Source organism: Megascapheus bottae, chromosome X, assembly GCF_031878675.1.
Source record: "Megascapheus bottae isolate mThoBot1 chromosome X, mThoBot2.hap1, whole genome shotgun sequence".
In the NCBI taxonomy this organism is placed as follows: Eukaryota; Metazoa; Chordata; class Mammalia; order Rodentia; family Geomyidae; genus Megascapheus; species Megascapheus bottae.
Genome location: NC_143547.1, coordinates 91,148,691 through 91,167,480, shown reverse-complemented (window position 1 = coordinate 91,167,480; position 18,790 = coordinate 91,148,691). Strand labels below are relative to the sequence as shown.

General features: G+C 41.6%; 1 protein-coding gene and 1 pseudogene across 1 annotated transcript in view; both read left to right on the top strand.

Moving 5' to 3' along the window:
- Window positions 1–18,790, top strand: part of Gpc3 (glypican 3) — a 406,231-nt gene that overhangs the window by 380,843 nt on the left and 6,598 nt on the right. The window lies entirely within an intron of this gene.
- On the top strand, window positions 8,574–8,673 carry LOC150041553 (U6 spliceosomal RNA; annotated as a pseudogene).

The window sequence follows — 18,790 nt, the reverse complement described above, 5'->3', positions numbered from 1 at the left end:
GTCCCATAGCTAGTATGGGACTTCAGGATAATTAATGATTCCCATGATGGATCTATGATGGGAAGCTCATTTCATTTTTGTTGTTGATGGTGGGGTGATGGTAGTCATGGAGCTTGATCTCAGGGCCTGAGTGCTATCCCTGAGCACTTTTGCTCAAGGCTAATGCTCTACCACTTTGAGCCACAGCTCTACTTCTGGTTTTCTGGTGGTTCATTGGAGATAAGAGTCCCCCAGACTTTCCTGCACAGGCTGGCTTTGGACCTGGATTCTCAGACTCAGCCTCCTGAGAAGTTAAGATAACATGGTGGGAACCACCAGTGGCTAGCTAGGAATCTCATTTCTGCCAAACAGTCTGGCATCTAAACAGAATAATTTTGCCCTAAGCCCTCCTTGTCCTAGATTAAGTACTTCACAAAGAAAGACTGAGTCACAGACATTTGTCTATTCTTTCTTTTTTCATTTATAGTGCTGTCAATTGAACTCAGGAAATCCAGCATTTAGTTTTGATCTTAGGGAAAATCAACAGGGCAATCAGGACAAAAACTTAATACTTCTAAGAGACCTGGCTGCCCCTTGATTTTAATGCTGCTTAGAAAAATATTCGTGACTCCTTTGCCTTTTATATTTTACATATATATTCCAAGATATCCAAATGTTTTTCAGGCACTATTTTTCTTTTTCTTTTATTTCTCTTAAAGTTCACACAGAAAGTCTGTGTTGTATGCACGCACATATTTTAGAACTGTGTCCTTTGTGTACTACGCCTTGAAAGCATTCCATGTTATTTTGATTTAATAAATATTTTCATAATCACCCAAATGGTGCAGCTCATACTTTTCTCATCAAACATAAACTAAATTTCCTAATGGAAAAATGCACTTGCTCTGGAAGAGTGCCAAAGTTTGTCCAAAGAAGATACTTGAAGTTTGCTTCCTAAGAGATCTGTCTTGCTAAATTATCAAGTGTTCAATTAAAACCACAGCTCTGATTTTTTTTAATTCCTATTGAAATCACTGCAAGTGCTCTACACTCTATTATTTGTGCACTTTCTCGTAATTAACATAAAGAAATTAATGTCTTACAGGCTTGAATATTTGATGCCCATACAAGTTCTGAGGATATTTAAAGAAGAAATGTAAATAGGATGAAATTCTTAAGCAAGATTACTGATATGACAGGACTAAAGGGCTTGGGAGTGTGTGAAAGTGCCTCTTTTCTTCCTTATAATAAGTCCATTACTTCTACTTGGGCATATGTTAAGGTCCTTTTCATGCTGAATCTAGAGTTGAGCATGCTTTGCATTTCAAGCTTTGTCTAGGAATCAGGAGAAAGCCAAAGTTATTTCTGCTTTAAAATAACAGGAGCCAGGACCAGCTAATCTCTTTTCATTCTGAGTTCCTTACATTATTTTACTGGACAAAGTTTGTGTTGGCTACAAAACAGGCCATTCACAACATCTATGAGAAAGAATTTAGGTAAGAATGAAGAGAGATTGTAGGATGTATAAAGACTCCCTGTCCTGAGGTCATTAAGAAATTCCAAATTGGCACTGTTTTGAATAGTGACATTGCATTAGCCTTGCTAATGTCAGTCATTCAAGCTGATAGTCTCTGTTTACCAGTCTTTTGATGGAGACATTCCCATCCCTCCTGTGCCTGGTTTCTCAGCTAAGGTGAGCTGATATTTTTAAAAGAGGTGATGGTGGAAGAGGTCTGGTAAGATGGAAGTTAAGAACAGATAGCACAAAGAAATCTCAGATAGGAAGTCTAGAGAACTATATGTCTTGCTTTTTCCTATGATCACAAGAATGAGAATCTGAGACAGAAAAATTTGTTGGCCCCTGATTTCATTGCATCCTAGCCCTTTGATGATTTCTGTCTAACTTTCATTGTGTTCATTGTAATAATTGGGGAAAGCAAAGAAAGCCATGCCAGGTTTTCTTTTCATTTTATATTTGACTTGCTTGGTACCTAATATATTTATACATATATTTATGGGTACAATGTGATGCTGATTTCATTTATATTTATACTAGGGAATGTTTACATTAGGACTTTTTTGTTTTTAGAGTAATGGGAGTGTATTTGCTCTTCAAGACATATTCTCCCCCAAAATTTTTTTTTAAAAAAAGTGGACAGACAGCTAATGGCAACAACTCCTGGGGAAAGGGAATTCCTTTTTAAATGAGTCTGCACTGAAAAGACATTCTCCGAAATCTCTCTTGACTAAATGGCATCTCACATCATGCTAGAAAAATGTGCAGAGGGAAATCTACACAGTCTCCCAAGCTGAGAAAGTAGAAAGATCTGCCGAGTGTTTGAAAGGGTTTAGGGTTTCATTTGAAGAGCAGCTGCACCCGAACACGCCTGTAGTCAGATACACCAAACACCAGCCAGCCCGCCAGGCCCTTGGAATGGCTCTAAGTGCAGGGATAGGGTTAGTGACTTGAGTTTCCTGTTTATCCGTGATTAAAGAGCAAAGCACAAGACCTTGCCTGAATACCTCAATTCACCAAGCAATCACAAATGAGAGAGGATCTAGAGGAAAATGGAGAAAGATGGTTCATGTAAAAACCTTAGGGATTTTCTTAGCTTCCAATCACACTAAAGATGCTTCCCTCCCAATAAAAGAGATCACAAGTGGGGTGCTAGTGACTCACGTCTGTCATCCTAGCTACTATGGAGGCTGTGATCTGAGGATCCACAGTTCAAAGCCATCTTCAGCATGAAAGTCTTTGAACCACCAGAAAATCTGTAGTGATGCTGTAGTTCAAAATGGTAGAGCACTAGCATTGAGCAAAAGAGCTCAGGGATAGCATCTAGGACCTAAGTTCAAGCCCCACAACTGACAAAAAATGATAATAAGAGGGCCGGGAGTTTGGCCTAGGGGTAGTGCACTTGCCTAACATGTATGAAGACCCGGGTTCAATTCCTTGGGACCACATATATAGGAAAAAGCCAGAAGTGGTGCTGAGGCTCAAGTGGTAGAGCTCTACACTTGAGAAGTCCAAGGACAGTGCTCAGGCCCTGAGCTCAAGCCCAGGTTTGGCAAAATAATAATAATAATAATAATAATAATAATAATAATAATAATAATAATAAAATTATAGCCAGGCAGGTGGTTCACGACTGTGATCCTAGCTACTCAGGAGGCTGAGATCTGAGGAGCTCAGTTTAAAGCCAGCCTTGGCACTAAAGACCATGAGACTCTTATCTTCAAATAACCACTAGAAAACCAGAAGTGGGGCTGTGGCTCAAGAGGTAGGGTGGTAGCCTTGTGTTGAAGAACTCAGGGACATCGCCTAGGCCCAGGGATAGGGAGGTAGACTGCTGAAGAGCTCAGGGTCAGCACCCAGGCCCAGAGTTCAAGCCCCATGACCCACAAAAAAAAGATATGACTGCCATGGTGGCACAAATCTGTCATTCCCAGGGAATCATGAACTTGAGGCCAGCCTGTATTATACAGTTTTCCAGATAACAACAATCTTATGTTTGTGAAGCACTTGAGTGTTATAAATAATATTTCCAGCTGTTGTCTCACTTTGATGTGAAATGATAACGCCTTCTCTGTTTATGGGCAGCAGTAGGTCATGAGTCTGTCTTTTCTCATTGCTCTTCTCAGGCCCCTTCCATTGACTATCTAACCATGCTCGAAATTTCTAGAACACTTTGTTCATACCACTCTTTGGTACTCATCACATTCTGACTTGGAGTACAGGATATTTGGGGACTCAAATCATCTACCTGAAAAAGATAGAGAGCTCATAAACACGAAGACTGAGTTTTCCTCAGCTCCAAATCTACCCGTCATCCCGGGTATGGAGGGGCTCCATACTTGCTCATTGCTACCCTGTCTAAACCCCTTGAGGGCGGAGTCCAGAGCTTCTCCTGCATCTTCAGTGCCTGATTGCCTGGTTCCTAACACATGCAGAAATGTTCCCAGTGTTCCATAAATGTTTAATGAATTCATTCATTACATTATAGTCAATAGACTTGGATTGCTACACTTAGTACTCATCCACATCAAGACAGTATTCATGATCACACAGTTAAACTGAAATGCTGTATGTTGGTTTTTATTTGGGATTTTTGCTGGTAACAGGGTTTGAATTCAGGGCTTCGTGCCTCACTCAGTTTGTTTGCTCAAGGCTGGCATTCTACCTCTTGAGCAACGCCTCCAGTCTAGCTATTTGCTGGGGAATGAACGTTGATTATTTGGTTTCGGGGTTTTCTGGTGGTGGTGCTGCTGCTGGTGGTGTTTCTACCCAGGATACACCCAAACCATGGTCCTTCATATGAATTTCAGCCTCCTGAGTAACCAGGATTAAAGGCATGAGCTACTAGTGCCTGGCACCTGGAAGCTTTTATAAGTCCTTAGATGTGCATAATGGTAACAAAGCTGGTGGCAAGCTTTGTACATTTTCAATCCTGTTCTCTTCCAAAAAGGTGTTCCACAAAAGGAAATGGCAAAGATGAAAAGAAGCATTAGAAAAAAAGGAATAGGGTGGGGGTGTGTGGAGGAATAAAAGTAGTGAGATAAAGAAGGCAGGCTGAGAAAGACTGATAAAGACTGCAACCAAGTCTGTTTTGAGAGTTCTGCATTGTCTAAATACTGCTGGCTGGAGCATGAGAAAGGTGAAATCAACAACAACAAAAAGAAAACAAATTGAAAAGATGGCCTCCTAAACTTGGCCTTAGCCTTAGTAGTAAAGAAAAATGATTTGAGGATTACTTATCTTGTTCTTCATCAAAGGAGGTCTTCAGAGTTCTTCCCTAGGTGACATAAGCTGTAATCTCTCTATCTCTTCTGTTAATACTTTTTCCATTTGTAAACAAATTATAGTGACTGGAGATGTTTGGCTTACTTCTTCTAATAACTTGACAGAGACATTCAAAAGACAACCAGAAACTACTGTCCAACAGGAATTTAGCATATACTTAGGGAGAACCAATTGGGACAAATCAGTTGAAGAAAGCAATCTATTTAAAGAGAATGCATCTGTAATAGTAGCAATCCCTTCAGTAAATTGCTTTCTTTACTGATACTGCAAACATAATTGAAGTTTGCTCCTTTTCATTTTCCATTATGCAGTTGTGGGATCTGCAGGCTGAGCAGTGAACTTGCTAGCATTAAACGCTATCAAAGTGTCACACATTTTGCAAATAAATCAAAGGTTACTGGACAGTTGCATGTTCTTTAGCACATCCTCAAAAAAATCTGTGCTGGTGGCTCATTTCTGTTATCATAGCTACTCAGGAGACTGAGACCTGAGGATCATGGTTTCGAAGACAGCAAAGTCTATTAGACTTATCTCCAATGAACCACCAGATAAAAAAAGAAAAAGTGGAGCTATGCTAAAAGAGCAAAAGAGATCAGGGACAACACCCAGCCAGGACTGAGAGAAAGTAAATGATAGGAAGCACATGAAGTTATTAACACTAATCTTTGACCCTCACCCTTGCAATATCAACACCAAGTTTATGTATTCGATTTGCTTTTCATTAAACCATGCCATGTCCTATCCCTGTCTAAATATCTACAAATTGGTATTTGTTTGCATTGTGCTTAGCATATAGTTCCAGAAGTTGAGCTTGAAAGCCCAAGTTTTTGTATTCTCATTGCTGATTATTGCATTTTAATGGTCTTGCTTTTGGCAGAGTTTGAACTCAGGACCTCGCAATTACTAGGGAGGCACTCTACCACTGAATCATGCCTCCTGTCCCCTTTAAGCATGGGTGTTTTTAAAAATTGACTATGTAGTGAGATTGCAGCATGAAATGTTGTCTTTCATATAATGGAAACTCTATAATATTTATATCATCATGGTCCTTTTTATCATAACCTTTCTTATCCCTACTTAGATAATCACAAAATATATCTGACTTCCTTAATGACCATATTGATGTACTCTATAGTTAGGTAACAACAAAATGGAAATGTCCTGTCACTTCTCACTTTTAAGGAACGGGTTGCTAATCGCCACATTGAATTATTCATTTGTTGCCAACTATGTCTTTTTTTTCCTGCCAGTCTGGGAGCTTGAACTCAGGGCTTGAGCACTGTCCTTGAACTTTTCTCAAGGCTGGTGCTCTACCACTTGAGCCACAGCACTACTTCCGGCTTTTTTCTATGTATATAGTACTGAGGAATTGAACCCAGGTTTTCGTGCACTCTACCTCTAGGCCAAACTCCCAGTCCTACATCTTCTTATTTTGGTTCAATGTCTTCCTGCTAATTGTTTTTTAATATTCCTTAGGGAGTTTGCTGCCTCTCCTTCCCCCGTACATCTTTATAGCTGTGGGTTTAGTCCACCTGATATCTTCCTGTCTTTCCTAGCCTCTTTTGGCCCTTGCTTACTTTCTTCTAATGTCCACAGAACTAATTTATTTTTGTCAATGATGGGGCTTGAACTCAGGGAACTGTCCCTGAGCTTTTTCGCTCAAGGCTAATGCTCTACCACTTTGAGCCACAGCACCCACTTCTGGTTTTCAAGTAGTTAATTGGAGGTAGGAATCTCACAGACTTTCCTGCTGGGCCTGGCTTTGAACCACAACCCTTAGATCTCAGCCTGCTGATGAGCTAGGATTATAGGCACCCAGCCTGGAACTATTTATATAAGGATCATCCAGCTTTCCTCCCACCCCCAGTTGCCATCTCATTGGCTCCTTCCAAATGATGTCCTAATTATGTTCCTAAAGTCAATTTTCTGCATGAGGTGCCTGTTCTTGAACGATTTCACTGTGTTCATTTTCTACCACCTGGACATGCTAACCATTCCTATTGGGTTGGAGAAAATTCAGTATAAACTATTCCTCAGTCAGTTACTCTGTCTTTCATTATGTTTTTAGAGGCCCATCTCATAGCACATGTGCTCATTTCACACTGCCTACTATATATTTATATTACTTTGGAGATTTGAGTCTTAGTGGACAACTTACGTATCCTAGGCACGTCTCTGTTTAACTCTGTTAGCATTATGTGTCAGTTGATATCTCTTGACAAACTAGCCCTTTTCTCTATTCCAGTCATGGACTCTATACACCTTTTTTTTGTTGTTTGAACCAGTGTTGGGCCTTGAACTCTGGGCCTGGGCACTGTCCCTGAGCTTTTTTTACACAAAGCTGTTCTGACACTTAAGCCATACCTTGACTTTCAGGTTTTTGGAGGTTCATTGGAAATAGTCTGACAGACTTTCCTGCCCAGGGTAGCTTTGAACCGTGATCCTCCTATCTCGCCTCCTGAATAGCTAGGATTACAGGCATGAGCCAGTAGGCTCACTAGCTTAGTCCCCACTCCCCTTTTATAAGAGAGAACTGCAGGGCAGTCTCTATAGATTCCTTTCTGAACAGTGTCTATGTAACCCTTCATCCCTACGATGAGACCTCTCAAAACCTGAATGATGTTCTGGAATATCAGGATTGGAAGAAGCAGCAGAAGCTATTAACCTTCATATCCCCACCAAGTTCCCTGTTTTAATCCTTTCATCCACATCTCTACTTATTGCCTGTCCAGAGTCTCATGGAACATCTCCAGTGTTGATTGCCTGGAGGAAACTGATGCAGAGCATGGTGGATTCTTGATCTCTGACAGTATAGAAATAATGGCAGGAACAATGATGCCAGAAACAGCCATTATTGTAAGGTAACAAAGAGTTTCTTTAACAAAGTGGAAGTAAAGGCCACTCACAAGAATAAGCAACAGGATCCACAAACTAGTTGTTTGCCGTGTTGTCAAGGACTGGCTATTTAGTATTGTTCCTATCCTCCTTTCTTCTTGTGGTTGGCTAGTTTGTCAGATTGTGATTGGTTTGTTCGAAACAGGCAAGCCCCTCCCCTGGGTGAACCCACAAGATGGTGACATGCAGGAGGGCTGGCTCAAGTAGTCATGACAGGATTCAAGATGCTCCCTGGGGTCTTGGTCACCGGCTAGGGAGGGGATTAGAGAACAGGCAAACTGGCATACTGATGTTTACCTTCAAAACCTACCTAAGTTTCAGATTGTGCTAATTATTTTGAAAGTTTTATTTCTTCTAAGTCTAGTCTTCATTTGTTTTTACACTGCATTAATGATTTGATTTGATTTTTTTTGCCAGTCCTGGGCTTGAGCTGAGGGCCTGAGCCCTGTCGTTAGACTTTCTCAAGGCTAGAGCTCTACCACTTGAGCCTCAGCACCACTTCCAGCTTTTTTCTATGCATGTGGTACCGAGGAATGGAACCCAAGTCTTCGTGCATGGTAGGCAAGCACTCTACCACTAGGCCAAACTCCCGGCCCTGCATTAATGATTTAAAAGTTCTTAATGTTTTTGTAAGTTCAAATCATTTTCCCTGGAAATCTAAGACCATGAAACAGCAGTAACTAAAATGGAGTGTGTATGAAGCAAAATGAATGTGTACCAGGCAAAGAGAAAAAGGAAAGAGCAAAGGTGGAAGGGGCGCAGGTGCTAGGCTAAGGTACATGAGAACAGAGAAACAGATCTAGAAGGGTAAAAGAGGGAACTGAGGTGAGAAAAAAGAATGGCATTGAGGATAAATGATTAGAGGACTGACATATTGAAGATAATAACATCTCTTCCAGTGTTCACTTCGGCAGCACATATACTAAAATTGGAACACAAGATTAGCATGACCCCTGCGCAAGGATGACATGCAAATTCGTGAAGCGTTCCATATTTTTCTCATGTGGTTGCTGTATCTGACTTTGTAACCTGGTGTATTGTATATACGTTTATTTGTTTATTTGAAATAGGGAAGGGAATCGGGGAAACAAGATGATTGGGTGGTGAGAGAAGAGTAAGGGGGACAAGAGCATGAGGAGAGGTATCAATGTTCAAGAAGTAATGCACCCACTACCTAACTATAACCCCTCTATAATTACCCCGACAATAAAAAATAAATAAAAAAATCTCTTCCAGAAGAAATGAAATCCAGCTTAGAGATTTAAACCAAAATAAGGAGGAACAGAAAGAAAGAGAACAGAAAGATTGAAAAGCTATCTGAGGGTGCCAATCTTGCCCCTTGCCTAATGATAGGGAAAAGACAGGAGAGAAATATTTAAGAGAATAATTAGACACAAAAAATTAGTTTATAAAACAATGGCAAGAAAAAAAAGTAAGGAGAGAAATGGAAATGGAGGGGAATAAAACCACACAACTTTCAGGTTAAAGAATTATACTTATTCCTGTGCCAGCACATAGCACATTATTGTATTTTTCTTGCAGCCATCCCACAGCCTACTACAGTTGGAAAAGGAGTGTTACTGGGGGATTGAAGTCCTAGCTTTTGTACTATTACAGCCAAGCAATGGAGGGCTTCACTAATGAAGACTATTTTAATTCCACCTAGACAAATATTGGAAATTCAGTCATCAAGACCATCTCCATTTAGGAGTCAATGATTGATGGAAAGGAGGGGGTGTGGGTCCATTGTGAGACAGGGACAGAGGTGAAAGAGGTAAGGGGGTATAATCAGGAAGATTCTTGAGTATGAAATGAATGTTCCCTAGAAAACTTGTTTCCTGCTTAGCATGTCACATCGAATGCTGGACACGTGTCAGCTGCTCACATAGCAAGGCATCAAGTTCCAGGCAGCAAAAGGGAATTTGTACATCTGCTGCTGAAGATAAGACAGAGGTGAAACCATGAGTGGTTTAAAAAGCAAATGGTAGGGCTCAAACCCTGACCTCTGAATTCCAGCACACCACTGCCATTTGCTTTCTGAACCACTTCTGGCCTCATCTTGTCTTGTCCTTATCACGGATCAGTGGTGGAGCCTTCTGTTAGGGAATACACCATCATAGATCACTGACTCAGTAGGCAGCAGGAAGTGTTCATTCATCCAGGCAGTCAGTCAACAAACATGTGCCACAAGGGTATGTGTGAGAGAGAGAAATCTACAGAGCAAATGATTAAGATTCATTTCTTCCTTCAGTGGAGTCCAATCTACTAGAGGAAAGCACACAATGAAAACAGCTGATTTTACTAGGAGGCATATGGAAGTTAGTGTTATAATAGAAGGGCAATTAGGGACAGGCAGGAGAGGGGAGAGGCAGAAGGAGAGGGAGAGGGCAAGCACCCTCAGCTAAAAGAACAACTTAAAGACAAGTTAAAAGTCCTTGGTTTTTTCAGCCTTGGCATGATTATAATATATGCTGCCTGGGAAAATATATGGGCAGTTGAAACTGAGAAGCAAAAGGAAAGATGAAGCAGAGATGCTCTTGAATTATCTGCTAAGGAATGAAGACATACCACAGGTACATAAGGAGCCATCAAAGGGTTGTGAGGAACAGAGAAATGTGGTTTAACAGGTGCATGAGGAAAAGGGCGCTGACCTATTCCAGTATCTCAGAATAGAACACTCTTTCTTCCTGTACAATAATGGGCCATCAGAAAGAACCAGATATCTTGTGTCAGTCGGACATTGAAGATAGGGCAAGGGCAGGCACAGAAACAAAGAGGAGAAATAACCAGTGTCCAAAGTAAGAAGAGATGCTACTTGGGCAACCTCACTGTGACCAGTCTCAAAGATTTGAAAGTAGGAGCCAGAATACCTGTGCATGCTTCCAAATGGAAAGGAAAAATAGCTATAGCTGGGTACTGGTGGCCCATACCTGTAATCCCTTGCTACTCAGGAGGCTGCGATCTGAGGATCAAAATTCAAATCCAGCCCAAGCAAAAAAGTCCATGATACTCTTATCTCCAATAAACTACCAAAAGCTGGTAATGGAGCCGTGGTTAAAGTGGAAGGACTAGCCGTGAGTAGAGACATCACTCAGGCCCTGAGTTCAAGCCCCAGGACTTGATGAGGGAGGAATTCCCCAGTTGACAAGTGCTCATGGAACACATTAAGATGGAATGGTCTAGAGAGGGGTTTCATTTTCCATTGGTGGAGAAACCTGCCTGTTGTGAATATCTAGCCTAATGTGGTCCCATGCCCAGTGTGAGTGTTATTATGCACTTTGATTTGCCCCATCGGCTGTTGGACAAGTAATTTTCCTTGCAGTTAGGTATGGAATATTTTGATTCTCAGATACACTTTTTTGTAAAGCCTGCCATAGCTAATAAAATAAAAGCTAAGCTGGGCACTAGTGGCTCACGCCTGTAATCCTAATTCAGAAGGCTGAGATCTGAGGATCGCAGATCAAAGCCAGCCAGGGCAGAAAAGTCCAGGAGACTCTTATCTCCAGTGAACCACCAGCGAACCAGAAGTGGTACTGTAGTTCAAATGGTAGAGCTTACACGCAGAGCCCAGGCCCCAAGTTCAAGCCCCACAGAAGTAAAAACTAAATTAAATTTTAAAAATAAACAAAAGCTTATCAGATTTTGCATTTTCCCATCCAAATAAATCCCTCATATAATGGAGTCCTAATATATGTGGGCTTTGAGTGCTACAAAACCAATTCTTTATTCCAGTGAGCTTCAGCAGTAATTGGACTTGGCTATTGTTAGTGGCATGTGGCATTTTGTGTTTTCTACATCTTCAAAGCCCAAATGGTGCATACCTCTGTAGCTATGTCATTCCTGAAATTTAATCCAAGCCCTATTAATCTAAACCATTAAACAATTTTAAAAATTATGAGAACAGAGTGTATTCTTGGATTTATTGTATTTTTAAAAAAACATAATTTGCAGGGGCCTGGGAGCATAGCCTAGTGGTAGAGTGTCTGCCTAGCATGCATGAAGCCCTGGGTTCGATTGCTTAGTACCACATACACAGAAAAAGCCAGAAATGGTGCTGTGGCTCAAGTGGCAGAGCACTAGCCTTGAGCAAAAAGTGTCCAAGGACAATGCCCAGGCCCTGAGTTCAAGCCCCAGGACTGGCAAAATAAAATTTAATACTTGCAGTTTAAGATAATCTGTGTGGATTATAAAAACACATGTAAGGAGCCGGGAGTTTGGCCTAGTGGTAGAGTGCTTGCCTAGCATGCACGAAGACCCAGGTTCGATTCCTTGTTACCACATACTTAGGAAAATCCAGAAGTGGTGATGAGGCTCAAGTGGTAGAGTTCTAGCCTTGAGAAAAATCCAAGGACAGTCCTCTGGCCCTGAGCTTAAGCCCAGGACTGGTAAAAAAAAAAAAAGTAAGATTCCTGAGGTTGTATAAAATGTCACCTAAAAACCGAGCCTCAAACAGGGCACTGGTTGCTCACACTTGTCATCCTAGCTACTCAGGAGGCTGAGATCTGATGATCATGGTTCAAAGCCAGCCTAGCAGGAAAGCCTGTGAGACTTTTGTCTCCAATTAACAAGAAAACCAAAAGTGGAGCTGTGGCTGAAAGTGGTAGAGCTATCCTTGAGCAACAAGAGCTCAGGGATAGCACCTAGGCCCAGAGTACAAGCTCTACAACTGACAGAAATTCTCCTCAAGATGAAATACCTTAGCCATTAAGCAACAACTCCTCCTACTTGCTGTCTCTTTAGATTTGCCTATACTAGGCATCTTCTAAAATCAAAGTGTATATAGGAGGAATCGAACCTGGGTATTCGTGCATGCTAGGCAAGCGCTCTACCACTAGGCCAAACTCCCGGCCGCTGTAGGTGTTATTTTTAACTGATTCACTCAGCATAATTGTTCTTCAAGATTCATCTGTCATAATGTGTATCAGAACTTCATTCTTTCCTAACTAAATAACTTTCCATTGAGTGGACATATCTCATTTTGTATATTCATTTCTCTGTGGATGGACATTTCAATTGTTTCCACTTTTGGACTCTTATGAATTTGGGCTAGAGTTCTAGCTGGGCTAGAAGTGTGTTTCAAATTGTAGAGCACCAGCCATGATCAAGCTAATTGAGCAAGAATGCAGGGCCCCAGTACACATACACATACACACACATACCACCACCACCACCTACAACAACAAAAGTTGTTGAGGTCTTTTGCTCAAAGCTAATGCTCTACCACTTGAGACACAGCACCACTTCTGGCTTTTTCTGAGTAGTCTATTGGAGATAAAAGTCTCATATACTTTCCTGCCCAGGCTGGCACTGAACCACGATCCTCAGTTCTCAGCCTCTTGCCTCGCTAGTATTATAGATATGAGTGTCTGGTGCCTGGCACAAAAATTATTCTAATTAACATAATGATTAATTATTGATATTTAATTAATTGCTCTAATTAACATAATTGATAGCGTCTTTTCTTAATTGCTCCATAACATTTGACCAAGTTAACACCTCCTTTAAAAATGCTCACTTCCAAAATACTAACAATAACAATAATGATAAAAAGTTCAGTGAGAATTCCATGCCTATCACTCTAACTATGCAGGAGGCTGAGATCTGAGATCAGGGTTGAAACCAGCTTAGACAGGAAAGTCCATAAGAGTCTTATCGCAATTAATTACCAACAAGCAAGAAGCTGAGCTGTGGCTCAAGTGATAAAGTGCTAACCTTGCACACAAAAGCTTAGGGACAATGTTCAGGCCCTGAGTTCAAAGGCCCAGGACCAATGCACGCACACACATGCACACACACACACTACAGTAAAGTAAAAAAATCTCTTTTCTCTTGCCTTCTCTAAGCCAATTGGCTCCATCTGTGCCCCTGGGCCTAACCAAATAGTGTTTGTGTCCCCAGCTCACTCTTCTCTTTCTACTAGCCCTTCCACTCAGGTCCATCCTTTCCATGGGAATGAGCTAAGCTGTGTGGTGGGGAGTGAAGGATTTGATGGGCCACTGCTTCTAGAGCTTTCCAGAGCTTTGACTAAGCGGCATGAGACACTCATAAATAGGGTGGCAGAAATGCAGATGAAGGCATTCATACTGTCCAGGCCTTCAGAATGGAGCTGTTCTGTTTCTAGGAATATGACTTGACTTGTAGTATACCCAATCAACTACAGTAAGTGGCCCATGTGATAATAAGATTATACAGTAAAATGATTCATTATTTTCTAAAGTTGGTCATTTTGATTTATTTCATAATTGTTAGACACAATAGGAAAGCATAGTTAGTGGGATGAAAACCCCTGGAAGCAGTTTTATATTAGAAAACAAAGCAGTCTGCGCCCCAATTAGTAACAATGAATATGGTGTTCTTTTCCAGACAAGGAAGCTGAAATGGAAGGCACTGTAGTTAGGAATTTCTGAGTCACACTATCCAGCATTCTAGTTAAAGAAGCCCTGGAAGCTGGGCGCCAGTGGCTCACACCTGTAATCTTACTGAGATCTGAGGCTCATGGTTCAAAGCTAGCCCGAGAAGGAAAGTTCATGAGACTCTATCTCCAATGAATCACCAGAAAACCAAGTGGCTCAAGTGGTAGAGCTCTAGCCTTGAGCTGAAGAGCTCAGAAGCAAGGCCCAGGCCCAGAGTTCAAGCCCAAGCCTGACCCCCCCCCAAAAAAAAGGTGGGGGGGAAGTCCAGGTGACTCAAATTACCTGTCAATGTTCCTAAGATCTTTCTGCCAAAATCTTGTGTGCTTTGAAGACTGAGGGCATCTCCTCTCTCAAGGGTATAAGGTTAACCTGAAGTGCCTGCCACACCAGAAGCTAGGAAGTCTTTGAGGAGTTTACAAGTCGTGCATTCCTACTCTACTTTGTACGGTTTAATATAAAATGGTGTGCTTTTCTGCTGGGTGCTAGTGTCTTATACCTGTAATCCTAGCTACTCAGGTGGCTGAAATCTGAGGATCACAGTTCAAACCCAGTCTGGACAAGAAAGTCTGTGAGAATCTTCAGTGAACCATTAGAAAATCACAAGGGTGCTGTGGGTAGTAGAGTGCTTTCCTTGAGCACAAAAGTTCAAAGACACTGCCCAGGCCCTGTACACACACACACACACACACACACACACACACACACACACACACACACACACACACGTACTTTTCCTCTATATCCCTGGGAAGAAGCAAGGCAAGGCACTATGTTGCCATATTCTCTGTAGTGTAAGATAGAAGATTTAAACACCCCAGACTCAGGCCTGCAATGGTCAAGATGACACCTTATTTATTTATTTATTTATTGTTGTTGTTGTTGTTTATGTGGTACCAAGGAATTAAACCCAGGACTTCATGCATGCTAGGCAAGCACTCTACCACTAGGCCACAACTCCCAGCCCCAAGATGATGCCTTATTTAATGGGGAAAATGTACTGTGCTTCTTCAGTATTTCAATGCTGTAACTGAGGATGTTTGTGGGCTGGAATTAGCCATAAAAATAAAGTGGGCAAACCAGGTGAGGTGGCTCATGCCTGTAATCCTAGCTACTCAGGAGACTGAGATCTGAGTGGTTCAAAGCCAGCCCAGGCCAAGAGACTCTTCTCCAATTAACCACTACAAAACCAGAAGTGGCGCTGTGGCCCAAGGGGTAGGGCAATAGCCTTGAGCTGAAGAGCTCAGGGACAGCGCCCATGCCGAGATTTCAAGCCCCACGACCGACAAAAAAAATAAAGTGGGCATCTCATTTCCCTAATCTTCTTCTGGAAGAGGCCGTTGTGTCATTCCTAGGTTTGAATATCATTATATGGGCAAATTTGGCAGTCTACTTGTTTGGTAATAAGGTATATTGTGAAAGGAGTCCCATTAGATCAATTAAAACTCAAAGGCCTTGTTAGGTGCTAAGTGGTTCATGATTATAATCCTATCTCCTCAGGAGACTGAGATCTGAAGATCACGCATGAAATCAGCATAGGCAGGAAAATCTATGAGACATGAATGTCCCAAAAAGCCAGAAGTGGAACTATGGCTCAAGTAGTATAGCACTAACCATGAACAAAAATGCTAAGGGACAGCACCCACGACTTGAGTTCAATCCCCAGGACTGGCACAAAACATAAACAAAAAAACTAGAGGTCTCAACTATACTTGTTCCCTTATGTCTGATCTCTGTAGGAAAAAAAATGTAGATTCTCAAAGGCCCTAACATCATTTGAAAAGTGACTTTTTTCTGTTTTCAATCCAAGTAGTCATTTCACATGTGACATTCACCAAGGAGGGGGATTAAAAGTGACAGAAAGAAGGCTTAGTATGAGGAGTAGACAAGGAAACCAAGAATGTGTTTGGGATTCAGAAGCAAATAGCAGAGCCCAAGGACTTCTGTGAGAACAGGCAGAAAATGAGCAGTACTGCACTGAACGTTGTTTCCTTAGAGATTTCCCCCATATTTCATCCTCTGAGTTATGTCAAACAGTGCCCTGAGATCTCACATATTCCAGTCTTAAGGGGCCAACTGTACACAGAAAATGCAAAACACAGAGATAGTAGTGTTGCTCCATTGCTATATTAGGGCCAGATTGAAGCCATCTGCTCCTACAAGCGTGGCAGGGAAGAAATTCCCATGCTTGGCTCAGCAGTAGCATTCTCTCCCCTGGTATTTTGATGGCAGCTCTTCTTTCACGCTGCCTTGTGAAGTCTTCCTGTTAGTGTGGAGAAGCTCCTGTAGCAACTCATTGTTTTCCTTGATGCCTCTGCCCTCAGAAGGGTGAGCATTTGCTTACTATTACATGCTCAAGACCCCAATGCCTTTGAAAGGGGCCCAGGGCAGGTCTTCCTGGCTGCCAGATCCTCGTCAGCTGCCTGTTCAATACACCCCAAGTCTACTTCAATACACCCCACGTCTAGCAACTTCTTCCCCAAAACTTTGTGTGTACCAGCTTTAGTGGTTTTCGTGATGCCAGAATTAAACAAAACAGACTAGCATGGATGTGTTTATCACCAGGATGTCTTATCTAAGATTAGAATGGTTCGAGGGAATAAAAGAGAATCCAGGATTTAAGAGAAACATTCCAAGAGAAGGAACTGATGGACCCAACTTGCCTATGGAGGATCTGTTGGGGGCAGCCATCTTGCCGTCTAAAGTAGAGGAATGATTACAACCTGCAGCAGACTATACCCCATACTAGCTGCAGAGCCATGAACCCGGGAGTACTAAAACTAGGGGAAAAGTTTTTAGTTCAGCATTCTGATTTACAAAATGGGGCCACTTGAAGCCCCAAGAAGGAAATGACAGGTCAAAAGTGAACTAGTAGGCAATGGTTGAGCCACACATGGATACAGGGTTTGTAATCCCCACCCTTGCTGTGATCGCCTTAGGGACTTTCCTGGCACACTTGGAGTAACCTTGCTTGGAGGAACCTCCACTCTATACTTTCCTCAATACTTAAACTTGCGAACATATAACACAACAGTGTTGATCCTAATGATTAGCTGGTATTGTAAGTGGATCATCTAATCAGTAACACAAAGGGACATGAAAGCAAATGAGAATCAGGGCTGAGTATATAATTAATTCCGATTATTGAGTCTACCCTCTAAGCATATACTGATTACAAATAGGAACCAATTTTTAGATTTCACATGAACATTTTACTTATCTACAAGCTTCTCACTGATAATCACCTTTAAGATAGTAACAATTTGTGTGTGTGTTATGATATATATCTAATACAACAGGATATTCTAGAAAAAAAATCATTGATTAAGAAAATGATTTTTTTTGTCAGTTGTGGGGTTTGAACTTTGGGCCTGGGTGCTGAACCTGAGCTCTTCAGCTCAAGGCTACAGCCCTACCCCTTGAGCCACAGCACCACTTCTGGTTTTCTAGTGGTTAACTGGAGATGAGTCTCATGGACTTTAGTGCCCCGTTGGCTTTGAAGGGAGACCCTTAGATCTCAGCCTCTTGAGTAGTTCGGATTACAGGTGTGAGCTACCAGCACCTGGCTCAAAAAAGTGATTTTAAAGTGCTTGCCTAGCATGCACGAAGACCCGGGTTTGATTCCTTGGTACCACATACATAGACAAAAGCCGGAAATGGTGCTGAGGCTCAAGTGGTAGAGTGCTAGCCTTGAGAAAGTTCAAGGACAGGGCTCAGGCCCTGAGCTCAAGCCCAGGACTGGCAAAAAAAAAAAAAGAAAAATAGTTTATAGTGATTCTCATAAAAATATATCTCTCATCTCTTTTGCTGTCCCTTGGTTATCTCATATTGTTACAGTATCTCACTTTGTTATCTGATATATTGGATTTATTTGTATTTGGTTATTTGAAATTGGATAGTGAAGGGGGGAAAACCAAGACGGGGGGGGGTGGAGGGGGTGGAGGGGCGGGTAATGGAGTGAAAGGGTATCAATATATGTGAATTAATGCACCTTCTATCTGGCAAATATCATGTAACCCTTTTATTAATTACAATAAAAATATATTTTTAAAAAAAGAATAAAAGATTGTCAAAATATTAGTAAAATTTCCCAAAGGAAAAAATATATATATATCTGGTTTGTAACAAACTGAAGTTTATGATTTGGTCTAGACTTAACTTCATAGTCTTTTCTTTCTTCTTTCCTTCCCCTTCTTTTTTCCCTTTCTTCTTTTCTTGTGCTACAGGCTTAGCCTCACATCCTGTTCCCACAGGCTTCTTGTTTATTCTAAGACAAGATCTCTGTCAAGTCTATTAACAATGATCGTTCCTGGAACACAAATCAAGGTTTCCTGACTTGGCAACCTTCGATGGCTCCTCTTTGCCCACCATGGGGCATTCCTAATGCATCACTCTTTGGTCCTTTTTGCCTTACTGTGCATCACCAGCACGCCCTACTTCCCCTCTCCCCACCATACAGCCCCACAAGAATGTGCATCCATTCTGAAGCCCCTGTCACCAGGACACTGCTTCCTCCTACTGAGTCCACCCTGTCCATTCTCCAAGTCTTGGTGATTTGGCTCACGCTGAGCCATCTGTCTGGAATAACCATGTAATCAGTTCTACCATAGTTCCATTGATACTTCATTATGTATATTGCATCCACGTCCTTCTCCAAGAAATCTGTCAAGAAGCTTCCATTTGCAACTTTGATCTCTTCATCCTC